Here is a 27,562-nt window from a genome sequence, read left to right as displayed (position 1 = left end):
GCGCTATTGCCCTGCTCAAAACTTGCATGAAGTGCCCAGCCGCTGCTTCATCCTTTGACCTGCTGCTGCCCTTGCGCTCTCGTGCAGTGCCTCTTTCAGCAGCTCCTGGAATTTTTCGAGGAATACATCCCACTCATCTGCACTCATATCCGACAGCCTGACAAAACACATACTTGATGGAAGTTGTTCATCGGCACTCCTGTTCATTGCACTTTTTGAGGCATTGCCACTATAATTTTGTGTATTCAGCTGCAACTGTACAACAAATGTTGAGAGAGAGATCAGTTGTGAGACGCCCTATCAACATTGCTGCTGAGAAGGATCGGTTGAGGAGTGAGTTGTCGATGGCTCTAAGTCGTAGGAATGAAGCTGCAGCAGCGAGGATTCGTGCGAAGCTGAAAAATCTGCAAAGCAGGCCACAACTGATGTCAAAAGTTAATAAGGCTGCAAATTTGGAGACTATGAACTGGAAGAAGCGTCTTGATAACTTCAAGAACGCTTCGAAACTGAAACCTGTAAATATATCTTTGAAGGCAGGAGAGTCTGGTTATGACCCTTTCTCGAGGATGTGGACAAGATCAAGAAACTATTATGCATCAAAGCCAGGAGGAGATAATGTTGAAGAAACTACCAACAAGTCCAGTAGTATTGTAGAGCCTAGCAATGAAGATATAAAGAGCAAGGCTCAAACTGGTACAGCAGACAAAACAACTCAAGTGGTAGCAGCTGACGCCGAGAAGCTCATCGATACTAATGTACCAATGGATCTAGGAACAGAATCGAATGTGCTGCATACATTTGAACTTCTACATCATTGTCTGCTTTGCAAGAATTTGGTGGAGCCGAGGGCCTATTTAATGGTTACATGGCAAGGAGGCAGAAGATAGAAGCTACAACGGGGTACAAAGGGTCTGACAATGATGGAAAGAGGCATGCTTTAACCTTGAGTGTGAGTGATTACAAAAGGCGGCGAGTCTCCTCTGAAGGGTATCTGTTATTGTGCTGGGTGCTCAACAGATTCAACTATGTTCCTGGCTTTCAGCACCTCTGTGCATTGTTGTGACAAATTGTCCAGATCCTCCATCTGCATTTTGCCTTATTTTCCTAGGCGTAACATAAAACATGCAGACTATAATTCTTTTGCATAAATATTACCTGATGTATGATTGATTATGTTGCTGATATCACGTGTATATATATATGTGCATTTTGCTATCATCGTATCCTTGTTAGCTGCAAAAACTGGATCCTGTAATTAGTTGAATTAAATTTGTAGCTTTCATTTTTCTGATTCATGTTTTACATGGTCCAATGGAGAACATACATAGTGGAGCTAGCTTATTAACATCCTCATTTGTTGTATGAAGAAGTCTTTGGTTCATATAATTTTCCATACATTACATATTCATATCGGCAATATAATATTAGTGTTACGATAATATTTTACCACACGATTTTTACTATCATAGTGATGTTTTTCGCTTCGTATATATTTTGTACGCTATTTTTTTACTTCCGTAGCAACGCACGGGCACGTACCTAGTTCCTAGTGAAGTTGTTGAGCTCCTCTTGCATCGCCACCACCTAATACGAATCTTGAAGTGCTTCCTCTACCCTGTGTGGCTCAATAGAGGAAACAAAAGAGTAATGCTCACAAAAATGTGCAACACGAGATCTAGTGGTTACCCCCTTATGAATGTCGTCGAGGATGGTGTCGACAGGGTGATCTCGTTGGATTGTTTGGTGGACTCTTGGGTGTGGCGGCTTTGGTTCTTCATCCTCCTTGTCTTGATCATTTGCATCTCCCCCTTGATCATTGCCGTCATCTTGAGGTGGCTCATTTGCTTGATCTTCTCCTTCATCAATTTGGGCCTCATCCTCATTTTGAGTTGGTGGAGATGCTTGCGTGGAGGATGATGGTTGATCTTGTGCATTTGGAGGCTCTTCGGATTCCTTAGGACATACATCCCCAATGGACATGTTCCTTAGCGCGATGCACGGAGCCTCTTCATCACCTATCTCATCAAGATCAACTCGCTCTACTTGAGAGCCGTTAGTCTCATCAAACACAACGTCACAAGAAACTTCAACTTGTCCAGAGGATTTGTTAAAGACTCTATATGCCCTTGTGTTTGAATCATATCCTAGTAAAAAGCCTTCTACAGTCTTAGGAGCAAATTTAGATTTTCTACCTCTTTTAACAAGTATAAAGCATTTGCTACCAAAGACTCGAAAATATGAAATGTTGGGCTTTTTACCGGTTAGGAGTTCATAAGATGTCTTCTTGAGGATTCGGTGTAGATATAACCGGTTGATGGCGTAGCAGGCGGTGTTGACCGCCTCGGCCCAAAACCGATCCGATGTCTTGTACTCATCAAGCATGGTTCTTGCCATGTCCAATAGAGTTCGGTTCTTCCTCTCCACTACACCATTTTGCTGTGGCGTGTAGGGAGAAGAGAACTCATGCTTGATGCCTTCCTCCTCAAGGAAGCCTTCAATTTGAGAGTTCTTGAACTCCGTTCCGTTGTCGCTTCTTATTTTCTTGATCCTTAAGCCGAACTCGTTTTGAGCCCGTCTCAAGAATCCCTTTAAGGTCTCATGGGTATGAGATTTTTCCTGCAAAAAGAATACCCAAGTGAAGCGAGAATAATCATCCACAATAACTAGACAGTACTTACTCCCGCCGATGCTTATGTAAGCTATCGGGCCGAATAGGTCCATGTGTAGGAGCTCCAGTGGTCTGTCAGTCGTCATGATGTTCTTATGTGGATGGTGAGCACCAACTTGCTTCCCTGCTTGGCATGCGCTACAAATCCTGTCTTTCTCAAAATGAACATTTGTTAATCCTAAAATGTGTTCTCCCTTTAGAAGCTTATGAAGATTCTTCATCCCAACATGGGCTAGTCGGCGGTGCCAGAGCCAACCCATGTTAGTCTTAGCAATTAAGCATGTGTCGAGTTCAGCTCTATCAAAATCTACTAAGTATATCTGACCCTCTAACACACCCTTAAATGCTATTGAATCATCACTTCTTCTAAAGACAGTGACACCTACATCAGTAAAAAGACAGTTGTAGCCCATTTGACATAATTGAGATACAGAAAGCAAATTGTAGTCTAATGAATCTACAAGAAAAACATTGGAAATGGAATGGTCAGGAGATATAACAATTTTACCCAATCCTTTGACCAAACCTTGGTTCCCATCCCCGAATGTGATAGCTCGTTGGGGGTCTTGGTTTTTCTCATAGGAGGAGAACATTTTCTTCTCCCCTGTCATGTGGTTTGTGCACCCGCTGTCGATGATCCAACTTGAGCCCCCGGATGCATAAACCTACAAAACATGTTTAGTTCTTGACTTTAGGTACCCAAATGGTTTTGGGTCCTTTGGCATTAGATACAAGAACTTTGGGTACCCAAACACAAGTCTTTGACCCCTTGTGCTTGCCCCCAACATACTTGGCAACTACCTTGCCGGATTTGTTAGTTAACACATAAGATGCATCAAAAGTTTTAAATGAAATTCTAGAATCATTTGATGCAATTGGAGTTTTCTTCTTAGGCAATTTTGCACGGGTTGATTGCCTAGAACTAGATGTCTCACCCTTATACATAAAAGCATGATTAGGGCCAGAGTGAGACTTCCTAGAATGAATTCTCCTAATTTTGCTCTCGGGATAACCGGCAGGGTACAAAATGTAACCCTCGTTATCCTGAGGCATGGGAGCCTTGCCCTTAACAAAGTTGGACAATTTCTTAGGAGGAGCATTAAGTTTGACATTGTCCCCCTTTTGAAAGCCAATGCCATCCTTGATGCCCGGGCGTCTCCCACTATAAAGCATACTTCAAACACATTTAAATTTTTCATTCTCAAGTTCATGCTCGGCAATTTTAGCATCTAATTTTGCTATATGATCATTTTGTTGTTTAATTAAAGCCATGTGATCATGTATAGCATTGATATCTACATCTCTACATCTAGTACAAATAGAAGTGTGCTCAACGGTAGATGTAGAGGGCTTGCAAGATTTCGATTCTACAACCTTAGCATGCAATATATCATTTTTAGTTCTAAGGTCCGAAATTGTAGTATTGCAAACATCTAATTCTTTAGCCTTAGCAAGCAATTTTTCATTTTCAATCCTAAGACTAGCAAGAGACATGTTTAATTCTTCAATCTTAACGAGCAAATCATCATTATCATTTCTAAGATTGGGAATTGAAACATTACAAGCAATAGAATCAACCTTAGCTCACTAGATAATTTTTCACATTTTTCAACTTCTAGAGCATAAGCATTTTTAACTTTAACATGTTTTTTGTTTTCCTTGATTAGGAAGTCCTCTTGGGAGTCCAAGAGATCATCCTTCTCATGGATGGCACTAATTAATTCATTTAATTTCTCTTTTTGTTGCATGTTTAAGTTGGCAAAAAGAGTACGTAAATTATCTTCATCATCACTAGCATTATCATCACTAGAGGATTCATATCTAGTGGAGGATTTAGATTTAACCTTTTTCTTTTTGCCGTCCTTTGCCATGAGGCACTTGTGGCCGACGTTGGGGAAGAGAAGTCCCTTGGTGACGGCGATGTTGGCGGCGTCCTCGTCGGAGGAGGAGGAGTTGCTAGAGCTTTCGTCGGAGTCCCACTCGCGGCAAACATGGGCATCGCCGCCCTTCTTCTTGTAGTATCTCTTCTTCTCCTTTCTTCTCCCCTTCTTGTCGTCGCCCCTGTCACTGGATATGGGACATTTTGCAATAAAATGACCGGGCTTACCACATTTGTAGCACACTTTCTTGGAGCGGGGTTTGTAGTCTTTCCCCCTCCTTTGCTTGAGGATTTGGCAGAAGCTCTTGATGACGAGCGCCATTTCCTCATTGTCGAGCTTGGAGGCGTCGATGGGTGTTCTACTTGGTGTAGACTCCTCCTTCTTTTCTTCCGTTGCCTTGAATATGACGGGTTGAGCTTCGGACGTGGAAGGACCGTCAAGCTCGTTGATCTTCCGTGAGCCCTTGATCATAAATTCAAAGCTCACAAAATTCTCGATTACTTCCTCGGAAGTCATTAGTGTGTATCTAGGATTGCCACGAATTAATTGTACTTGAGTAGGGTTAAAGAAAATAAGTGATCTTAGAATAACCTTAACCACCTCGTGGTCATCCCACTTCTTGCTCCTAAGGTTGCGCACTTGGTTCACCAAGGTTTTGAGCCGGTTGTACATATCTTGTGGCTCCTCCCCTTGGCGAAGACGGAAGCGACCGAGCTCCCCCTCGATCGTTTCCCGCTTGGTGATCTTGGTGAGTTCATCACCCTCGTGCACGGTTTTGAGCACGTCCCAAACTTCCTTGGCGCTCTTCAATCCTTGCACCTTGTTGTACTCCTCCCTACTTAGAGAGGCGAGGAGTATGGTTGTGGCTTGGGAGTTGAAGTGCTCGATTTGGGCCACTTCATCAATATCATAATCTTCATCCCCTACGGATGGTACCTGTACACCAAACTCAACAACATCCCATATACTTTTGTGGAGTGAGGTTAGATGAAATCGCATTAAATCACTCCACCTAGCATAATCTTTACCATCAAAAGTTGGTGGTTTGCCTAATGGGACGGAAAGTAAAGGTGTATGTTTAGGAATGCGAGGGTAGCGTAGGGGGATCTTACTAAACTTCTTGCGCTCAAGGCGCTTAGAAGTTATGGAGGGCGCGTCGGAGCCGGAGGTGGAAGGTGATGAAGTGTCGGTCTCGTAGTAGACCACCTTCCTCATCTTCTTTATCTTGTCTCCACTCCGATGCGACTTGTGGGAAGAAGCTTTCTTCTCTTTCCCTTTTCCCTTCTTGCGGGACTCTTCCGATGAATCCTTCCCGTGGCTTGTAGTGGGCTTTTCGCCGGTCTCCATCTCCTTCTTGGTGTGTTCTCCCGACATTACTTCGAGTGGTTAGGCTCTAATGAAGCACCGGGCTCTGATACCAATTGAAAGTCGCCTAGAGGGGGGGTGAATAGGGCGAAACTGTAATTTACAAAGTTAATCACAACTACAAGCCGGGTTAGAGTTAGAAATATAATCGAGTCCGCGAGAGAGGGTAAAAAAACAAATCGCAAGCGAATAAAGAGTGTGACACACGGATTTGTTTTACCGAGGTTCGGTTCTCGTAAACCTACTCCCCGTTGAGGTAGTCACAAAGACCGGGTCTCTTTCAACCCTTCCCTCTCTCAAACGGTCCCTCAGACCGAGTGAGCTTTTCTTCTCAATCACTTGGAACACAAAGTTCCCACAAGGACCACCATAAGATTGGTGTCTCTTGCCTCAATTACAAGTGAGTTTGATCGCAATGAAGAATCAAAGAAGGAAGAAAGCAATCCAAGCGCAAGAGCTCGAAAGAACACAAGCAAATCTCTCTCACTAATCACTAAGGCGTTGTGTGGAATTTGGAGAGGATTTGATCACTTGGGTGTGTCTAGAATTGAATGCTAGAGCTCTTGTAAGTGGTTGAAGTAGGAAAACTTGGATGCTATGAATGGTGGGTGGTTGGGGGGATTTATAGCTCCAACCACCAAACTAGCCGTTTGGTGGAGCTGTCTGTCGCATGGTGCACCGGACAATCCGGTGCGCCAGCCACGTCACCAGGTCGTTGGGTTCCGACTGTTGGAGCTCTGACTTCTAGGCCCGCCTGGATGTCCGGTGGCGCACCGGACATGCACTGTAGAGTGTCCGGTGCGCCACTTCGCGCGTGCCTGACTTCTGCGCGCTCTGGCGCGCATTTAATGCCTCTGTAGGTGACCGTTGGCGCGAAGTAGTCGTTGCCCCGCTCGCTCACCGGACAGTCCGGTGCACACCGGACATGTCCGGTGAATTATAGTGGAGCGAATTCCCGAAGCTGGCGAGTTCCTGAGACGCTCTTCCTTGGAGCACCGGATACTGTCCGGTGTACACCGGACAGTCCGGTGAATTATAGCGGGGCGCCTCTGGATTTTTCCGAAGGTGAAGAGTTCAGCGTGAAGTCCCCTGGTGCACCGGACACTGTCCGGTGGTGCACCGGACACTCAGGTGCGCCAGACCAGGGCACACTTCGGTTGTCCCTTTGCTCTTTTGTTGAACCCAATTCTTGGTCTTTTTATTGGCTAAGTGTGAACCTTTGGCACCTGTATAACTTATAGACTAGAGCAAACTAGTTAGTCCAATTATTTGTGTTGGGCAATTCAACCACCAAAATCATTTAGGAAATAGGTGTAAGCCTAATTCCCTTTCAGCCGGCCTCCATAGAAGTTTCACGATTTCATGTGAGGCCTACTCCAATGAGTGGGACAAGGCACACAACGCTAGCCAGGAACGGCGTTTGATGATGCAAGCTCCCTCCCATTACCAAGGCAGTCGTAGCCTCGACAAATACACAGAAGCATGGGTACACGCTCTCTTTTATTTAGTCTAAATTTCGATTATGCATTTGGTTTTACACGCTCTCTTTTATTTAGTCTAAATTTCGATTATGCATTTGGTTTTCTCGCAGTCGACGTCACATCATGGCCAACCTTGCTTCATCTTCTCAGCATATGATATGGCCCACAAGAGCAAAGTGACGTCCGACGTCACCTACAATCCAGAGGACAGGCCTGAAACGTACAACAACCCCGCCGTCCATAGCCGCCTCACTGAGTACACCGCCATGGCAAAGGAGGTACATGGGCCAGATTATGATCCGAGGATCGAGGACATCAACGTCGATGTCCTCATGAGGGTCGGAGGAGGCAAGAGGCATGTGCAGTACTAGATTACTGATGAGGCAATCGAGTCGTCCTCCATTCCCACTCTGTCTTAGGTGCGAGCAAGGAGAACAAGCGTGAGCCCAGCCATACGCCCTCGGTAGGACAACTCACATCATCACATACAGGAACTACAAGTACTTCCTTACCTATTCGCCATTCATTGATTATTATATATCTTTTCTTTGCATTATCGTAATAGTAGGGCGAAATATTACAGACTCGACTAGAAGAAGAGAGGAGGCAACGTGAGGACTTTGAGGCGAGGATGATGGCCAAGCAGATGACTTGCTTGCCGATCAGCAGAGGATGGCAGAGATGTTTCAGCATATACATCGCCTTGGCATCGCATCGGGTTTTGCTCCACCATCTCTGTTGTTCCCTCTAGCTGACCCTGCTATGTTCTCTACTCATGTGAGTATCAGAATTTTAGTCATGTATGATATATATTCATTTAGTCTCACAAATGCAATCTCTTCTCTGTGCAAGGACAATCGACGGCATCAAAACAACCCTCATGAATCACCTAGCCCTTTGCCGAACCAGTCCAATCGCCCACCTTGATGATGATCTCTTAGTGATGATTGTGAGACTTATGCAGTTTGAACCCTCATGTGAGAAACTTGGTCTGAACATATGTTTGTGAAAAACTTATGTTTGTCAAACTTCAGCTGAACTTAGACATATGTGTGAAAAACTTGTGAGATTTATGGTCTTTGTGAGATATGTGGTCTCTATGATGTATGTGATGATTCTATGAACTGTGTAATATATGTGATGATTATGTGATATATGTTTTGTTTGTTTGGATGGAATAATAAAAACAAATAAAAATGTGTTTTCGGTCACTTTACTGAGTGTTACACTCGACAAAGAGTGCCTTTGCCGAGTGCAATAACCTTAGCACTCGGCAAAAAGAGCACACCTAAAAGCAGGTAAAGCCACTTTGCCGAGTATTGTAGTCCTAGCACTCGGCAAAGAGACTGGAAAATGGGCCCACTGGTGCTCCCTTTGCCGAGTGCCTGGCCAGCACTCGACAAAGGCTCCCTTTTTGTTGAGTGTCAGTGAGTACACTCTGCAAAGTATCAGTCATGTCACTTGTCGCCGTCACGGCGACTTTTCTTTGCCGAGCACCAGGTGGCACTCGGCAAAAACTTTATCGAGTGCCCAACATAATGCACTTGGCAAAGAGATCATTGCCGATGCACAATTCATCGAGTCCTATTTGCCGAGAGTCACAGTTGACAAAGAGTTTGCAGAGTGTTTTCGAGGCTGTGGCACTCGGCAAGGTAGTATGTTCCGGTACTATGACGATGCATCCAAAACTGATGAAACAAATAATTGTACTCTGTCATCTCATATATACTGTATCTGGTCAAACTACATATATAGGAGTAGCATCTATATATGCAATTATGTACCCATCAAATATAGACGTTATCATCATCTAAAAAAATATTCCAAACGTTATATCATGATAAGAAAAACTCTTACTAAGGGGGTGTTTGGTTTTTAGGGACTAATTTTTAGTCCCTACATTTTATTCCATTTTAGTTGCAAAATTGCTAAATATAGAAACTAAAACTCTATTCTAGTTTCTAAATTTGACAATTTATAGTCTAAAATGGAATAAAATAATGGGACTAAACATTAGTCCCTACAAACCAAACACCCCTTAAGTTACTTGTTAGGTGTATGAGGGACCCTGGTCACCTAATCATGAGGCTGTTTTAATCCTTGTTCTACAAGTAGTGGCAGGCAACTAAACAATACTGAATCCTGAGCCCTTGACCTTTCTCCTCTAGAAGCGTCCACAACGAGCTCGTCATCAAAAAAGTGTTTCGGTGTCTCTACTCTCTACCCACAGTTTTTTTTCAACTGCCTTTAAATTTGTTGTTTTTTTGTGAAAGTCACCATCGCAAAAAAAAAATGATGTTTGCAGTTGTGAGCCTATAGAACAGAAGCACTCTGGGTCTGTACAGCTGACCACAGCCAGGAAAGTTATTCAGCTGCTATCACGTCAGGCACAGTTTTATTATCTTAGGAATGCTAGGTCATTCAGCCGTCTGTTATTGTCTGCAACCAGTAAGAGGGCGTCAAGCCGTCAACATGCTTAAAGGTCCAACAAATTAGAGCATGAGAAAGTACTACACTGCCTTTGAATAAATCACATGTACTAATTTCAATTCGATTTAAAAAATTTAGGGCAGGTACTTGTTACTTACTTACGTCTAAGCACTCCTTAAAGAAAACAATATTGTAGCTGCTATCACCATGAGCAGACGACATATGTATTGATATGTTTTAGTCTCGGTTTGAGCAGTTTGTTATTATAAAATAGCTTTTCCATTGCTGCTTACGTATCAGGTACGGTAGTATTGCAGGTACGCGCCTGATAAAACCAAAATAAGATGTCATTGCGTTGTCATTAGGGTTTGTTCGGCTGTGAGTGGATTGAAGGAGATTAAAATTTCTTAGTCAAAATTAAATAGAAGTTGATTTAATGCTCTCAATCCTTTTCGATACAGATGCAACTGAATAAGGTCTTACACTACAGTAAACGAAGAAACATCCGACGGCCTCCTTATCTCCGACGGCTCTGTACGAGGCCGTCGGAGATAAGGTTATGTCCGACGGCCACAACCGGCGCTCGTACATAGGCCTTATCTCCGACGGCCTCGTACAGAGCCGTCGGAGATAAGGTTATCTCCGACGGCCTCGTACCGAGTCGTCGGAGATAAGGCTTTTTAACGCGCGGATCCGACCCGCTCGCCTTCATTTTCACCCGTCCGTTTCTCTCTCTCTGCCGCCGCCGCCGTCCCGCACAGAGCGCCGTCGCCGCCACGCTCGTCGCGCTCGGTCGCCGCCCCGCCCGCCGGAGATAAGGCTACGTGCTCCGGCCGCCGCCGCCCCGTGGTCCGGCCCGTGCTCCGGCCACCGCCCCGAGCTCCGCCCCGTGCTCCGGCCGCCGCCCCGTGCTCCGGCCAACGGCCCCGTGCGCCCGCCGCCCGCCCGTGCGCCCGTCGCCGGCCGGCTCTCCACACCCGCTAAGTGAGTATACTTAACTAGCAATTTTGTTTATTAAAATTGTATGCTTGTATTAATGTATTTGATTAGAATTGTATGTTTGTATTAATGTATTTGATTAGAAATGTATGTATGAATGCATTTGATTGTTTAGTTTGTTATGTCCGACGGCCAAAATTTGATTACGTAATTAAAGTAACTTGTTTTAGTTTATTTAGTGGTACTTTAGATAATTTAAATTTTAAATTTCCGAGGGTAATTATTATGCCCTCGGAAATAAGGTCATTTTATATGATTTGTCATTTATAACAATGTTATTTCGTATGTAATATTGTATTGTGGTTTATTAGTTTAATTATTTAATAATGCACGATGATTATAATTAAACATAGTGTATCGTAGTGTGAACAAACGAAACCTAGGCGTCACCCGTTTCGGCCCAACACACCTTACAAGCGACGCATGTGAAGTATGTTGGGCCGGAATTGTCCCTTTATTGGACAGCCTCGGGGTGACCGACAGAGTCCGTGTTTATGACAAAAGCATGTGCTCCTGCTTAGTTTCGGCAGCATAACCTCTTTGTTCTCCAATTGCACCATTTTTAGGCGTGCGATTGGAGAACAACGGGGTTATGCTGCCGAAATTTTGCACGACCACATGTCTTGTCATAAACACGGCCTCGTCGGTCACTCCCGGGTGGGTTTAGGACCTATCCTTTCCTACAGATGTAGGGGCGTGATTTCTTCGTAAAAACGGATGGTCCGTGCATTACTTATCTAATTAAGTTAACGTCTCGTATCTAGTATGGAGGAGAATCGTCGATGGATGTATGAAGGTTGGAAGAAAAGAGGTGCTCTATCAAGTGAGTGGGTGGCCAAGACTGACGCTTTTCTCGACCATGCTTTTGCTCGGTCAGAGACTGGAACCGATGTTAGGTGCCCTTGTAGCAAGTGTCGGAACATTAATTTCCTTGACAGGAGGACTATGTCGATACATATTTGCAAGAACGATTATATGCCAGGCTATGAGGTGTGGGTGCACCACGGTGAGGACCCACCTCCTCGTATTGTATCGGAAGTTCAGTCACATGAAGAGGAGGACTACGATAGGATGGAAGAGATGCTTGATGATGTACGCCATGAGTTTCTAACCGTCGATTCGGAGAACCCCGGTCAACCCACCGAGTTTGAGGATCCAGCTACACCTGAGGTTCAGAAGTTCTTCGAGCTCCTTAAAGCTAAGGTAGGAGGTCCTGTGCAATATAGATGGATGTATCACATTGAAAGGACACTAAAGAAGCTACGTGCAATGGTTGGTAATAAGAGACGAGTTGAAGGGTGCATCGCTGAAGAATTCAAATACAAAGAGATAGCATCGTTCACGGGCCTGTACTTTGTAGAGGAACACAATGTCAATGCCCATACGTTGCGGTATCATGTCGACGAGCCCCCTATTAGTGATATTGAAATTTTTCAATGGAGGGGCAAAACTGTAGGACCCAGCACAACATACTGTTTCACCAACGACGAATGGAAGACTGCTTTACTCTACATGTATAACAACATGGAAGAGATGAGTCAGTTTCTCCTGTAAGTGTAAACTTTATTTTAGTCATTGCCGCTAGAATTTTTGTTGTGATACTAAAAGGTTTGTTTCCTTGTACTAACAGGGAATTTGATTCTCAAAATTGCATCTCTGGCTGTGAACGTGACCAGATTCGTCGAGAGGGAAAAGATGGGGGACTTAATTTCTTGTGTTGGTTTCGAGATTATGTAGATAAAAATGATAATATACACCCGGACCTTCGACAATTATCCCTAGGAGCAGTAACTGGCAGACGTTATGGTCGGTATGATGTCAATGGTTTTAGATTCCGTTCCACAAGGTTCGAAGATGATCATCCTCTAGCAGCCACGACAAACTCCGGAGTTGTAACTAGAGTTGTCGATGATGAAGGGAAGGTGACTAATTATTATGGAGTCATTAATGATATAATCGAGTACAAGTTTTTTGGAGATAAACAACTCAAAGTGGTGTTCTTCGATTGTGATTGGTTTTCTCCAAATACAACGCGAGAAAATCAATATGGCATGGTGGAAGTCAAACACAACGATAGATTAAAAGGCCACGACACTATAATCCTTGCCCACCAATGCGAGCAGGTGTATTATATGACATATCCATCTAAGAAAAACGGTTTGGTTGATTGGAGGGTAGTGTACAAAGTTAATCCGCGTGAACGACTATATGCTCCTGGTGATGCTGGTTATGTTGAAAGTCAAATCGAGCAGGAAGTGGGGGTTGCTGAGATTTTCCAAGACGAAGAACTTACAAGCACGTTTAATGTACAAACTGAAATGTTGGAAGAATCTTTATTAGGCGATCAAAATGATGTAGAGGTTCCTCCAAAAAGAAAACGAGTGACGAGAAAGAAGAAAGCTACTTGGCGTCCATTAAATCGACGAAAGCAACTAGATCCTGATTTTGATTACGATTACGATTGACGAGTATGGATCATGATTTTATTGCATATTTTATGATTTTATTGCATATTTTATTATTTTATTGTCGATTTATGTACTAACTTGTTTTTGTTAAAATAGGATGTCAAAGAAAATGAAGTCTTTAGCTCGTAGTTTGCTTGGGTCGAGGAGTAGCTCGAGGAGCAGCTCGAGGGGTGAGGATTCAGTTTTTCAGGGCATAGGTTCTACCATGAGCAGACGGAGAGCGCTGGCAGAACATTTTCCTCCACAAGATGTAAGTTAGTTGTTAAATTACATTATTTGAGTTACTTAATATTGTATGATGTAAGTTATTTGTTTCATAGGATGCTGAAATTGAGGAACCAGTGGTAGAGGATCATGCAAGAGATGATGTTGAAGATGATGGTTGAGATAATGTGGGAGATGATGCTGGAGACGACGCTGGTGGGGATTCTGGGGCTGGGGATTCTGGGGCTGGTGGAGATACTGCAGCAGGGTCTGGAACTTCTCGAGTTAAGAGAACGAGGAAGCTGTATTTTGTTGGACCACCTCCAGAGCTTCCACCCGAATCTCGGGTTGTGATAAAGCCTAGTGGAAAGTGAGTGACATATCTTTGCTTAAATGTTATTGAAAGTTATGTTTTAATTTCTACATTGATTTCTGTTTGCAGGACTTGGATCGACGACTCGTTCACAGGCACAGGACACTACAGGCAGGTGAACATGGTTCTTGGTAATCTTGTTCGTCTACACTGGCCTGGTCTTGTGACTTTGCCTACTGGCGAGTCTGTCCCCGCCACCACTTGGGAGCATTATCGCTATGGTGTCTGTAGAACGTTTGGCAACACACAGGCACTAGTTTGGGATGCATTCTGGGTATGACTTGTTTATACTATTTTAGTTATTCCATATATGTTTGCTTTTATGATAACACTATGGTTTTTGCAGAAACGGTACAAGTTGTCGGACGATGGATCATATGATATGAACGCTCGTTACGTGTTTGAGTATAACGCGAACGATGTCGTTGCAGATGCAATGTACTATGCACGAATTCAGGCTATAAAGGCATGGTACAGAGCAAATGCTGATGATCGACCGATGCCAAATACAAAGGCCGAGTGGTCATCAATTTACTTGACGGAGGAGCAATACCTAGAGGTAAACAGGTTGTTGCCTCTCATATCGCACAAAGCCATGTATTTGCTTGCTTTATTTAAAAAATTTCATGTAGGTGTCGGTGCCGTGGATGGCCACCCGATCAGACGGTTATCGGGCATTGTGCAGATGGTGGGCTTCCCCTGAGTTTCGTGCCATTTCCGAAAGGAACAGGGGAAACCGTGGAACTGAGTCGTTCTACAACTACGACGGTGATGGTCATGTGCGCTTGGCTAAGCGAATGGTAAGTCTCAGTTTGTCGTAACTTTGAATTACATAGAAATGTGTCAATATAACTTTTATGTACAGGAAGTCAAATCCGGCCGTACGCCCACGGATGTGGAGGTGTATATGCAAGGCCATAGGGGTTCTGATCCTCAGAATCCTGATGTGTTATGCACTCAGACGGCCACCGACCGTCTAGTGAGTTTTTGATACTCTATTATGTGTTTGATATTGTTTGCAATGGCATAGGAGTTATGCACTTATATTTGATATTGTTTGCCTCCAGGCTTCGTATGGGCAGAAGATGGTTCAACGCCATGGGGACGAGTACGATTGGAGGAGCCAGCCAATCGACCCTCAGGCAGCATATGCTAGTGCAAGAGGACAAGCCCATGGACGGTGAGATTATTTGATTTGGTTTTCAAAATTGTCATCATATGCTTGCGATTCAACTGAGCCATGAGTTAATATACTAAGTGCATGGTTCACTCTTGTAGGTTGGGTATTTTTGATTCTACGATTGATTCCAGAGAGCTGAGACGCCGTGGACGACAATCCACATCGTCGTCTTCACAGTCGTCCCGTTCACGATCAGCAGCCCATGAGATAGAGCTTGCGGTGTTGCGTCAACAGGCAGAGTACCATCAATCAGTCTTGGGGGAACAATTGGAGTACCAGAGGCAACAATCTGAATACCAGAGACAACAAGCCGAGTACCAGAAGAAGAGGGACGAGTATTATACAAGCCTCCAGGCCCAAAATCAAGCTCTTCTCTCGGTAAGTTGAAGTAACATTTTGTAGCTTATTTTGCAAAACACTTGATGTGTATCTTGTTTGCTCAACAATGACTTGTATATAATTTGTAGCAACTAGCCCAACAAGCGGGCGTCCCGATGCCGACATATGGGATGCCGCCTCCGGACTTTGCACTGCCAATGCCAATGTTAGCGCCTCCACCACCGCCTCCGCCTCCGTCACAATTCCCTATGGTATGTACACATATGCGTGTGTGACATGTTCATAGATGTCATATGTGTTTAAATGAACAACTGAGTGGTTACTATTTCATGTGCTTGTGTTATAGGGATTTCAGACACCACCCGCTTCAGTTGCCGCACCTGGAGATGGGTCTGGTCAGGACGACACAACACATTCGTGGGTGAACAATCTTTTCAGCACGCATAGTCCAGCCGGAGGAGGTGGCGATGGATATGAGTGATAATGATGTAAAACACTTGTTGAAACCTTTCATGTGAAAGCCTACCCGTCGAATAATGTTCATTTTGGAGTTTGGACAACTATGTTTATGTAAACACTTATTGCAACCATTTGGAACTATGTTGTTATGTTAAATTTTGTGAATGTGAATGCTTATGTGATTATATTTGTGAATGTGTATACTTATGTGAGTATATTTGTTAATGTGAATGTGTATATGTGTATGAAATCTGTTTTGTATTTGCAAATGTCAGATTTTTTAAATTTCAGATTTTTGTGCAATTTCTGAAAAACGTTATGTCCGACGGCTTAGTGTAGGCCGTCGGACATAAGGTATATGTTATGTCCGACGGCTTTAAACCGTCGGACATATGCTATATGTTATGTCCGACGGCTTTAAACCGTCGGACATAACAGCTGTGGGCCCAGGCGGCGGGTAAAACGGTTACGCCACCTTATCTCCGACGGTTCGATGGGGCCGTCGGACATAGCGTATGTCCGACGGCTGCCGTCGGACATAATGCTATTTCCGACGCGTTATCCACGACGGCTTAAAACCGTCGGAGATAAGTTAATGCTGTCGGACATAGCTTATCTCCGACGGTCTAAATCTTATGTCCGACGGTTTTAGCCATCGGAAATTTCCTCGTTTACTGTAGTGTTAGGTCTGGTTTGGGTACACTAGTATTGAAGTGGTTATAAGGGGTTGAAGAGTGTATAAATATCCTCAATAGATAAAAAAAACTCACAATACATCTTAATCCACTTTAATCCCTTATTTACTAGACTACGCAAACTAGGTCTAACGGAAGCTACACATGTGTAAACCCATTCACACACTGCAATTCCTCGCAAACCCACACCCCCACTGCAACTAGTAGTGCTCAACGTTTCCTGATAACACATGCATATATAGTCTCTCGTCTCGGGGGAAGACATATGATCGTTAATGATATTACAAATGTGAACTAGCTCAACTATACAAGTTCAAGCAAACGGATACCGTTGTCACACGCAGATGCAGCACGTATTAGTCTAAGAGACCAAAAAAGTTTGCAATGACCTCAAAAGCTCAAAATCAAACACTAGAAAACTGTTTTTATCAGGGGTCAACAGATCACGACTACTTTTGTCGTCTTAATTGTAAACCCTAAGGCGCGCTTATAGATATTCCAGGTAGCACAGTAGAAATCAAAAGCAACTGCACCATATAGCAACGAGTTGCATTCTTAGACCAACTCCAGCACTCACCAGTCACCACCGCGCATCTACATTTTACACACCTGCCAGCTAGCTGTGGGTCTTACTAGAAACAGATGCCTGTTATCTAGCAGCATCCGCATCTGTCTGCGATTCAAAGCATCCACATGCCTCGATTATTCTTGCACCCGCACAACAGAGTTAACACGATGGGTCGATTGCGGGGAGGAGAGAGAATGCGTGGAAAACGGGAGTGCATGTTGCTCCGTCTATTTTGCATGTTGCGACAGGGAGTTTGCTAGGAGGATGAATAGAACACGTGGGCGTGCAAAATACGGATACAGAGCCGTTTACGATGTCCGCTGGAGTTGGGTTTTTTCACTTCTTGGATTACTTTTTCTTTTGCCATTATATTACAAGCACATGATAAATTAGCTACTTGACACATAAATAGTTGAAAAGGTTGGCATCCCTCATCCATGTCAATTAGCATTGTAAAATGGTACGCTTTTGCTTGCTTAAGCCAAAGATCTCGATCCTTATAATAGATTAATATTTTTTGTGCCATATCCAGCAGGCAAAATGCTTTGTTAGGTTGGATGCACCAACCATAACTAGTGCAATCTAAAATCAGTGAGTCCTGAGATTTTAGGGTCCAGGACAAGATTCAAAAAGCTAAGAGACCCTTCTAATTATTTTTGATGTATAAATGTTACTCATAAACACTAAAGGTATATTAAAAAATCATATTAACTAACATATAAATAAAAAAAGATATATATTATGGATGCATACCTTTTAGATGACATGACTGAAAGAGAGAAGTAAGAAGAAGAAATGTTTAAAATCTAAAATCTATACAGTTTAGTATACCAATCGTTGTTGGCTTCGGGAAAATTATATCTATACCTTAGAAAACGTTATGTAACATCAACCAACGTCCAACGAATGGAATTGAATCATTAATCCTCTTCATGGCTCCACGCTCGTGCAAGCAGCAGACGGTGTCAAACGTGTCTGTGGATCCGTACTCGCGCAAGCGGACAAGAACATGTTATGAATCAATACGACACAAAGTAGATTAAACACAGAGAAGATATAGATTTAACGTAGAAACCCCCTTCAAAACGAAGTGGGAAAAACCACGGGCGCTGGCCAACAAAAATATCACTATTTTTCGGGTGGTTACAGATCGCAGGAGATTTACAATGAGGTGATGATCTCCTGCAGATTATAAGTGTATTTATAGAGGCCAAGCCTCTCGGCGACAGGCCTCCGCTTCGCTCGCCAACTTAGTCGCCTTCTTCAGAATTTGGATCACAAACTCAACAGAACATGCGACAGGCGCATGAAAACGAGTAGACGTCTGAGGTCTCGCGTAGCGCGTGACACTTTTAGACTAATTTAAGGTCAAGGTGGTCTAGTGTGATTCTCATATACAGTATACTAGTGTGTATATATACACAACAGTATATATTGTATATTAGTTTTGCATGTATAGACGCACAGAGTGGGCCCTCTAAATTATAAGGCTTAGGGCGGCTGCCCTTTGGCCCTGCCCTCAAGGCCCATGCTGTCTAAAAACTTAAGCTGATGGGGAGAGTTGAGCAATTAATTCACATGTACTATTGAATTTCAATGGATCCTTTTGCATCAAAGATGTTGAAATGCACTCTATAGGCAAACTAGAGCAAGACATTTTGCTAACATAGCTACAATAATGTCTCTCTCGAATTTATGCATCCGGTGGAGAGTAGGACACATGCTCCTTAGTGACTTACTGGGCAGTGACACAATAGTTTTAAATGTTAATTAGTTTTAAATGTTAATTAGTCAATAGAAATGTATTTATTATCTGTTCAGCTTCTTAGAGTGGGTGTTTGAATGCACTAGAGCTAATAATTAGTGGCTAAAATTAGTTAAGATATCCAAACACCCTAGCTAATAGTTCAGCTATTAGCTATTTTTGGTAAACTAGTTAATAGTTAGGTAGTTATTTATTATCTAGCTAATTCCACTAACAAATTTTAGTCGACTAACTATTAGTTCTATTGTATTCAAACATCCTCTTAGAAGCAGGTGTATGTAAATTAATTAACATTTAAAAAACTGAACAGATAATAAATACATTTCTATTGACTTGAGCACCAAGCAGGTGTATGTAACATCAGTACTATAAAACAGGTGTATGTAATACATAGAGGCCCGTAAGTTAACTTTTTTTCTAATCGTAACGAAGCAACAAATTATTGTGAACAAAGTTTTGATTAAAGATAATCTATAACTAGCTGATTTTTAACATTTCCATCTATTCCTTTTAAAAATCGACTATTAATCTCCATCAAGAGGACATGAAGATCTCTTAAACCTAATCATACTACATTATTATAACCTAACTTGCCTCTACAAAATATATATTAGTCATCACGATCTTATATTGGTATTAATTATCAAAACCAAACTGGGGTCTTGATGATTTTAGTGATGATTTCGTAGCAGCGCGATGGGAATCCTGTGCAACTACATCATATAAAATATGGAACAAATTGCCCGCTTGTTTCATTTCTTCTATATTCTTTTTTTCCATTAGCACAAGCACATGTTATATTAGCTACTTGACAAAAACAAATAATAAAAAAACATTTGCATCCACGTCAGCTAGTATTGTAAATTGGGACTTTGTTGCTAAAGCCAAAACATATAAGATGTCAATCCCTTATAATAACTGAATGCGTTTCATGCCTTCCTTGTTCAATGATAACTAACATGAAAATGTATATACATTCGCAACAAAACAAAAGGTCGACATTAGTTTCTGAATATTTTTCCGGATAACCCATGCATCTGTTGGAGTTTATATCCATTTATTTTATAATACATTGTAGAAGAAAACTCAAAAACCAACTTATCTATACGATGGAAGTGAGAAATGGTGTGTTTTAGCCTTTTAGTCCTATACTCCTATATCGAAAGTTGAAAATAGATCAACCTAACTTAAATAGCTTGTCGCTTAAAAGAAAGTACAAGAGCGAGGAAGCTAAAGCCATACACGCTTTTTTGGAGCGCCAAACACTCAACAAGAACCGTGGCGGTGCTCTCTGGTCAGGCGCGGACGGTCCGCGGCCTGAGGCCGGACGGTCCGCGACCTGGCGCAGGGGCTAGGGTCCTCTGCCTGACGGCCGGACGGTCCGCGCCCTGGGGGCCGGACGGTCCGCGCATACGCAGAGGCGACGGAAGTCGCCGGCGGCGGCCTGGATCTCGCTCCCGGGAGGGAGCCCGTCGGGAAGGAGAGATCCTAGGTGATGTCTAGGCTCGGCAGGCCGACCTAGACTCTTCTAATCGGCGTAGAGTCAAAGAGAAGCGAGAATTTGGAGATCGAGAGGCTAAACCTAAACTAGACTAGAACTACTCCTAGGATAAAATGCGAAATAGGAGTGTTGTTGATTCGATTGATTATTACAAATCGGTCGTATACCTCTCTATTTATAGAGAAGGGGGGCTGGACCCTTTACAAACAAACTTCCCGAGCTAATTCCGAGAATCTAGCCAACAAACACAGCAAAAAAACTCGGAACCCTAATCTGTTCTGCGCACGCGCGGACCGTCCGGGCCACAGGCGCGGACCGTCCGGACCGCGGACCGTCCGGCCTCAGGGCCGGACCGTCCGCCCTCTCTTTTTGGTGTCGAACATATGCCCCCCTGCCTTTTGGTGGAGCTGAGCGAACCAAAAGCAACTAACTCGATGTATCACATCGGTTTTCTTAGGCGTCTTGCCACTTACTAGGATGGTACGCAATGGCTTTGGTCCTGATGGTTGACTCAACGGACGTGACCCCTTTGGCTTTGATCGAATTGTCAGTCCCAACACCGCCGAGCGTCATACTGGTCCTGACCAATTCGTCACCTTGCTTTCCTAATTTTCTGAATGTTCTGGCGTAGGCTCGTAGTCGACCAGGTCTTCTCCTTGCAGGTCGTCTTCCTCCATGAGTGTTGGTACGTCGTTGCTGGTGTCATGGTGTATTGCGGATGATTCGGCCTCAGGGGTCGGACAGTCCGCGTCCTGTACGGTTGGTCCGGTCTTTATAGCCGGACTGTCTGCCATACCTGCAAAGAGCTGCACAGTTGTTGTTTTATTTTCTATCTTTGTGGTCGTTTGATTTTCCTCAACGGCCTTTGGTCTCCATCTCTTTTGCGGTGGTGGATACTGCGGATGCGTGTCATTGAATATTTTTCCGCCTCCATCTCCTGATTTTCCTTTGCTCTAAGGCGCTGTAATTTTCGCTTTTGCGATCGTGTCAATCCCAATGAGCACCATCGGGGCATGGAGTATATTGGATCAGCTGTTTTGTCGACAGTCGTTCCTTCTTTTTTGTTTGTGTTGGCCGATTCACCAAAAATCATCGGCCCTTCGTTATTTTGTTGTACGACGACATATGTCGTTCCTATTTTAATGACGTCTCCTTTTTCCGTACTGTTGGAGGTTGTAGCTGTATGCCCCCCTGCCGGATTAGTCAGCCTTTGGGGCCGAGTTGTTCGGCAATCTTGCTGGGCCTGTGCTCGTGGACCAGATTGAGGGGCTCTCAATCGGTCTTGTACTGGAGGTGTCAACCTATTGAATACAGATGTTTGGGGTGCCCCCCAAGCGGGGTACTGTGGCATCCCAAATGGGTATGGTGGCATGCCCCACATTTGATTTGGGACATATGGTGGAGGTATGTATGTGTATGGATATGGCATAGGTGGATATGGTGGTGGAGGTGTCCATGCAGGTACGTTAGGTCTTAACTGAACATTATGACCTCCCGTCCTTTCCGATTGGTGTGTTGGTCCAATCGGCCTAACCTGCCACCGCACCTGGGTGGGTAAGAGAGGTCGCTTTGGTGGCCGGTCGCTGAGGCCAGCCTTCTTTTTCACATATTTAGACAATAATTGATCAAATGACGGGCTGGATTTTACCAACCGACCAGTTGCCTTGAACGTGTTAGTTTTCCACGTACCTATTTCTGGTCGTCGTGGTTTGAAGGTACGTGGTCGCCTTGGTTCTTCGGCGTTGCCGGACCGTCCGCTGCAACGCTCCGGACCGTCTGGCAATGTCACGGACCGTCCGCGCCTGGCACCGGACCGTCCGTGATGCGTAGTATGGGTTCTTGCGCATGTCCCCTTGTCTGCACTTGCCCTCCAGTGCCGGAGTTTGTGATGGTCACCTTAGTGTCTCCCCTCCATCAGGAGTCTTTTCGGCCATCACTTTCCTGCAAGCAATTTTGTTGTTTCCATCGGCCTCCCGTGCGTTGCCGATGATGACTTCTTTGTCTTTGCCCTTATCAGCTGCGCTGGGCCGAATTAGGACCTTTTTGCCATTGAAGTCGATCATATTCATTGGAAAGGGCTCCGTGTCCTCCTGAAATTTCAATCGTCCCTCATTAATGGCCAATTGGATTTGTCGTCAGAACACATTACAATCATTAGTGGCATGGGAAAATGAGTTGTGCCACTTGCAATATGCGCGACGCTTTAGTTCGTCGGCAGGTGGAACGATATAATCAATCTTAATGTTACCATTTTTTAGTAATTCATCGAATATCTTATCACATTTGCCAACATTAAATGTAAACTTAATCTCCTCCTGCCGTTTCTTTTGAACTGGCTGCAAGGAGGAGCAAGCCGAAGATTTGGCCTGCTCAGGCCAAACTATTTCGGCAGTGTAAATTTCCTTTGGTTCACCGTCCGAACTACTTTGACTGTGTTCTACTATATGGACATTATGATGAACCGTTTTGACTAGTTCTTTGCTTCGGCTTTCACAAGCCGAAACTCTCTGATGTAATTGTGCTAGCGTAAAGAACTGGATGCCTTCTAATTTCTCTTTTAAATAATAGCGCAATCCATCAAAGGCTATTCCCGCCAGTTGTTTATTTGTTAAATGAATTTGAAAGCATCGGTTTCTCGTATCCCATAATCTCTGGATGTAATCACTAATCGATTCATCCTTTTCTTGTCGTAGGGCTACTAAGTCTACTAAATCTAGCTCATAATCGCCAGAGAAGAAATGTTCATGAAATTTTTGTTCTAGATCTCCCCACGACAAAATGGAGTTAGGAGGGAGCGTGGCATACCATGTGAATACAGTTCCTGTTAAAGATAATGAAAATAAACGTACACGGAATGCTTCGGTGTCGGCCTATTCTCCTAACTGTGCTAAGAACTGGTCTATGTGCTCATGCGTGCTCTTTTCTTGGTCACCCAAAAACTTTGCGAATTCAGGTATTCTGGTCCCTTGTGGGTATGGGAGCCGGTCAAACTGGCTATCATAAGGTCTCCGATATGACCGCCCCCGGGGACTATACTAACTCCGAGCTTATCTCGGAACGCGCCAGCTATTTCCTCCCTTACTATATATCTGGCAGCCGGTGGGAGACCACTGGCTCTTTGATCCAATATGGGTGAGTTTGTTTGGATGTTGGTATGTTGTTTTCCTCCCCATTGGTTTGGGTTTTGCGGCGCGTTAATGCATGCCCTATTAGGTTCATAAGACTGGCCATTCCTTTCTGGCCTTCTAGGGGCCAGAAAGTACTCACTCTCACGGGTTTGATAGATTATATTATGGTGCTGGTGTGTCATATGGTGAGATGGGGAGTCTAGCTGGGACGAATACGGAGTTGGATATCCATCCTCCTTAAAAAACTCTGTGCCGGACCGTCCGGTTAAATACGCGGACTGTGTGGCCCCATGCGCGGACTGTCCGGCCATGTGGCCGGACCGTCCGACATTATATTCGGACTATCTGGCGCCATACGCAGACGGTCCGAATGGGCTACCTAGGGTTTGCACGGCATGTGGCGGCTTGGGTGCAGGTCTCGGTAATTCGCTTCTAAAAATGGGATCGGCCACCGCTGGCCCGGACGGTCCGCGCCCACGTGTAGACGGTCCGGACATGCGCAGATCGGCAAATTTATCGCCGATGTGCGTGGGAGGCTGTCGTTGCCTAGGGTACATGTCCATCGGCATCCCATAAAGGGGTTGTGACTGGTCGTGACAACCTGTAGCCGATAAATTATGTGTGTACTCCCTCAATTCAACCTCGTGCGAAGGAAGATTTGCCATAGTAGACTTATCAAGCACACGCACTAGCCTTTCATGATCATTTTGTATATCCCCTACGATACGTTGCAACTGTTCTCGTTGTTCGTCTATGTAAGCTTTAAGAGATTGGAGTTCGTTGGTGCTACTTACATTGGGGGTAATCGTAGTAGGTCGGAGCGAAGCCAGATCTGTCGTCCGTTGCCGAACGACTTTGTTGTTCCTGTCCACTTTGAAGTCGGCCAGGAACTTCGCCTTTGCTTCTTGGATCAGCTGCTCCTGGCGCTCTTCGAACAAGAGTTGTTCTTCAGCCGGCAAGGTTTCCCATGTCGGTGTGATGATATTGCTGGTGGAAACTTCAGAGCTATCCTTTGAACCGGCCATTGAGGGCCGATTTGATGCGTCTATATTCGTTGTCCCCAGCGGAGTCACCAAAAAGTATGTTGACGCCTTTTCGGAGCGCCAAACACTCAACAAGAACCGTGGCAGTGCTCTCTGGTCAGGCGCGAACGGTCCACGGCCTGGGGCCGGACGGTCCGCGACCTGGCGCAGGGGCTAGGGTTCTCTGCCTGACGGCCGGACGGTCCGCGCCCTGGGGGCCGGACGGTCCGCGCATACGCAGAGGCGGCGGAAGTCGCCGGCGGCGGCCTGGATCTCGCTCCCGGGAGGGACCCCGTCGGGGAGGAGAGATCCTAGGTGATGTCTAGGCTTGGCAGGCTGACCTAGACTCTTCTAATCGGCGTAGAGTCGAAGAGAAGCGAGAATTTGGAGATCGAGAGGCTAAACCTAAACTAGACTAGAACTACTCCTAGGATAAAATGCGAAATAGAAGTGTTGTTGATTTGATTGATTATTACAAATCGGTCATATACCTCTTTATTTATAGAGGAGGGGGGCTGGACCCTTTACAAACAAACTTCCCGAGCTAATTCCGAGAATCTAGCCAACAAACACAGCAAAAAACTCGGAACCCTAATCTGTTCTACGCACGCGCGGACCGTCCGGCCCACAGGCGCGGACCGTCTGGACCGTGGACCGTCCGGCCTCAGGGCCGGACTGTCCGCACTCTCTTTTTGGTGTCGAACAACATGTATTTCATTTTTTCTGATTATTTGTGTGACTTTTGGCTTATAACGACCAATTTTGTTTCTATCATTCGCCATTTTCTATAATAAACAGATATTGTTTAGTTTCATCGTTTTGTGCTAGTTAATTATGCAAATGCATTCACTATATAATAGAGATAGTGTTCTCCTTGAAAGGTGGTGAAACAACCAATCTACTGAGAACTAGAGTTTTAGACGAGGAAGTTCTCGCTGTTGCGTGACCTCAGGCTCCTAAACCCTAAACCTCCATGACTCGCAGTGAATAAGATTTTTTTGGTGGCGATCACATGACTGGTGGTTGAGTTGATCTTTACAGACTTCGATAACACCGCGAATTCATCTTCGATCGGGCTAAAGTGATATTCAAGATAGATTTAATCTTTTATATGAAATTATCTATTGAGCATGTTGTAATTGTTAGAGGTATTGTGCTTCCTCTATTGAAATGGGCTTTGTGTAATGCGCTTAGGCCCAATTGTTATATATAAATACATCTCCCAACCCTAGTTAGGGTTTCACTCTCTAACATGGTATCAAAGTTAGGTCTTCTCTCCCTCCCACCCCACAGCCGTCGGCACCGCCGGGCTCTCTGGCCGCCGGTCACCCCGCTTAGGCCGCTGGGCCCCCTTGCCGCTAGCATCCCAGGTCATGCCCGCTGGCCGCCGCCGGCCCCATCCGTGCTACGTGGCATCGTCGCCCGACGTCCATGGCGTGTCTCCCTGTGCTCTGCTGCCACCCAGCACCTCCACGCTACCGCCCCTCCCTACCTCGAGCTTCCAGGCTGCCGGATCAACGTGTCCCAGGTCGCCCCGTCTTCCCCCGCCCAAGAGCCGCACCGACGCCTCCTCGCCTAGGTCTCCCGCGTCGCAACACCCCCGCTCTATCTTCCATCGCGGTGCCACGGGCTTCTCCTCTATCGTAGACCGCCTCGACATTAGCGCCCATAGCAGCGGCCCCTCTCCGTCTCGTGCTAACCACACACGCCGCTGCTCACTCCTCCACCACACTATCGTCCTTTGCTCCCATGAGGGCTGCCACAGCGTTACGCGACTCCTTCCCGTGCTTGCGTTCTCCCTCGAGGCCGCACCCATCTTCCTCGATGACAGTGCCCCCCATCCCTCTCCTTGGTCGCTACCACAGCCAGCATGCCTCTCCGAATCAGGGCGCCTCCTCCCACTATGAGCCACACTCACCCTTTTGTCGCAGCCACCTCCGCTGCGGGCACGGGATTCACCATGTCCACCTCTCTCGCTGGTATAGCAGCCCCCACTCCCACTGCCACACCGCAGCCACACTACACTGCAACGCCTCTCCTCACTGTCTCTACGAATGCGTTCCTTGCTACTCCCGGCACCACCACCATATCCCCTTACATTGCGCCCTCAACCCCATCCTCTCCACCGCTATTCACATGGCTCCTTACCGTGTATGTGTGTCCCTTCATGATGGTATGTTCTTCAGGGCACATTCATGGTATTTCATTGGTCATGAACCTTGTCCATTTGTGTTCCCCAGCGCCGTGATTGTCTCCCTGACGATCGAGGCCTTACCTTCTTCCCCACCCATGATTGTCGTCAGCTTGTTCACTGCTTGCTCCATCATCCCTTTCGGAAGCTCCATGGGGGTCACCCTGATGACTCTCTCGTCATTCCCCATCTCCTTGTCACTCCCTCCTCCAACTGACTGGGTTGCCGACTCCGGCGCCTCGTTCCACACCACTCCTGGCCCCAGAACTGTCTATTTACCCTATCCCTATAACCCCACCTCTCCTTCTCCATCATTGTCAGTAATGGGTCAACTCTACCTATCACCTCCGTAGGTGACACGGTCCTTACTGATCCTTTGTATCTAAACAACATCCTCGTTGCCCCCAACATCATCCAGAACCTTCTCTTGGTCTGTCGCTTCACTATTGACAACCACTGCTCTATGGAGTTCGATACTTGGGGGCTCACCATCCGGGATCTTACCGCTTGTGTTGTGGTTGCTCAATGTGATAGCTCCGGTCACCTCTACCCCATCCATTTCCCCACCCCACCTCCCTCCACTCATGTCTCTCCACCCTATGCCCTTGCTGCCACTATTCCTGCCTCCACTTGGCACTGTCGACTTGGCCACTCTGCCACGACGCCCTATCTTGACTCTCGGCCACCTCGGTCATTCCTTATCGTCGTGGCGACACCACTTCTCTTTGTCATGCTTGCTAGCTTGGGTGTCACACTCTCTTACCCTTTTCCTCTTCCATGTCCCGCGTTACTCGCCCCCATCGACCTCATCCACTATGACCTCTAGACATCCCCCATCCCCAGCAT

The 27,562-nt window shown here is 45.3% G+C and overlaps 1 long non-coding RNA gene across 1 annotated transcript; it reads left to right on the top strand.

The window, feature by feature from the left end:
* The first annotated feature begins 15,602 nt into the window (after window positions 1-15,602).
* LOC103634077 (uncharacterized) lies at window positions 15,603-16,071 on the top strand. The gene is made up of 2 exons (XR_556641.2): window positions 15,603-15,638; window positions 15,734-16,071. It is a non-coding gene; the product is annotated as an uncharacterized lncRNA (long non-coding RNA).
* The last annotated feature ends 11,491 nt before the right edge of the window (window positions 16,072-27,562 follow it).

The sequence above is a fragment of the Zea mays genome, chromosome 1 (assembly GCF_902167145.1).
Source record: "Zea mays cultivar B73 chromosome 1, Zm-B73-REFERENCE-NAM-5.0, whole genome shotgun sequence".
NCBI classification, from domain to species: Eukaryota; Viridiplantae; Streptophyta; class Magnoliopsida; order Poales; family Poaceae; genus Zea; species Zea mays.
The sequence above is the reverse complement of the archived record's forward strand: the minus strand, read 5'-3'. Positions and strand labels throughout refer to the sequence as shown.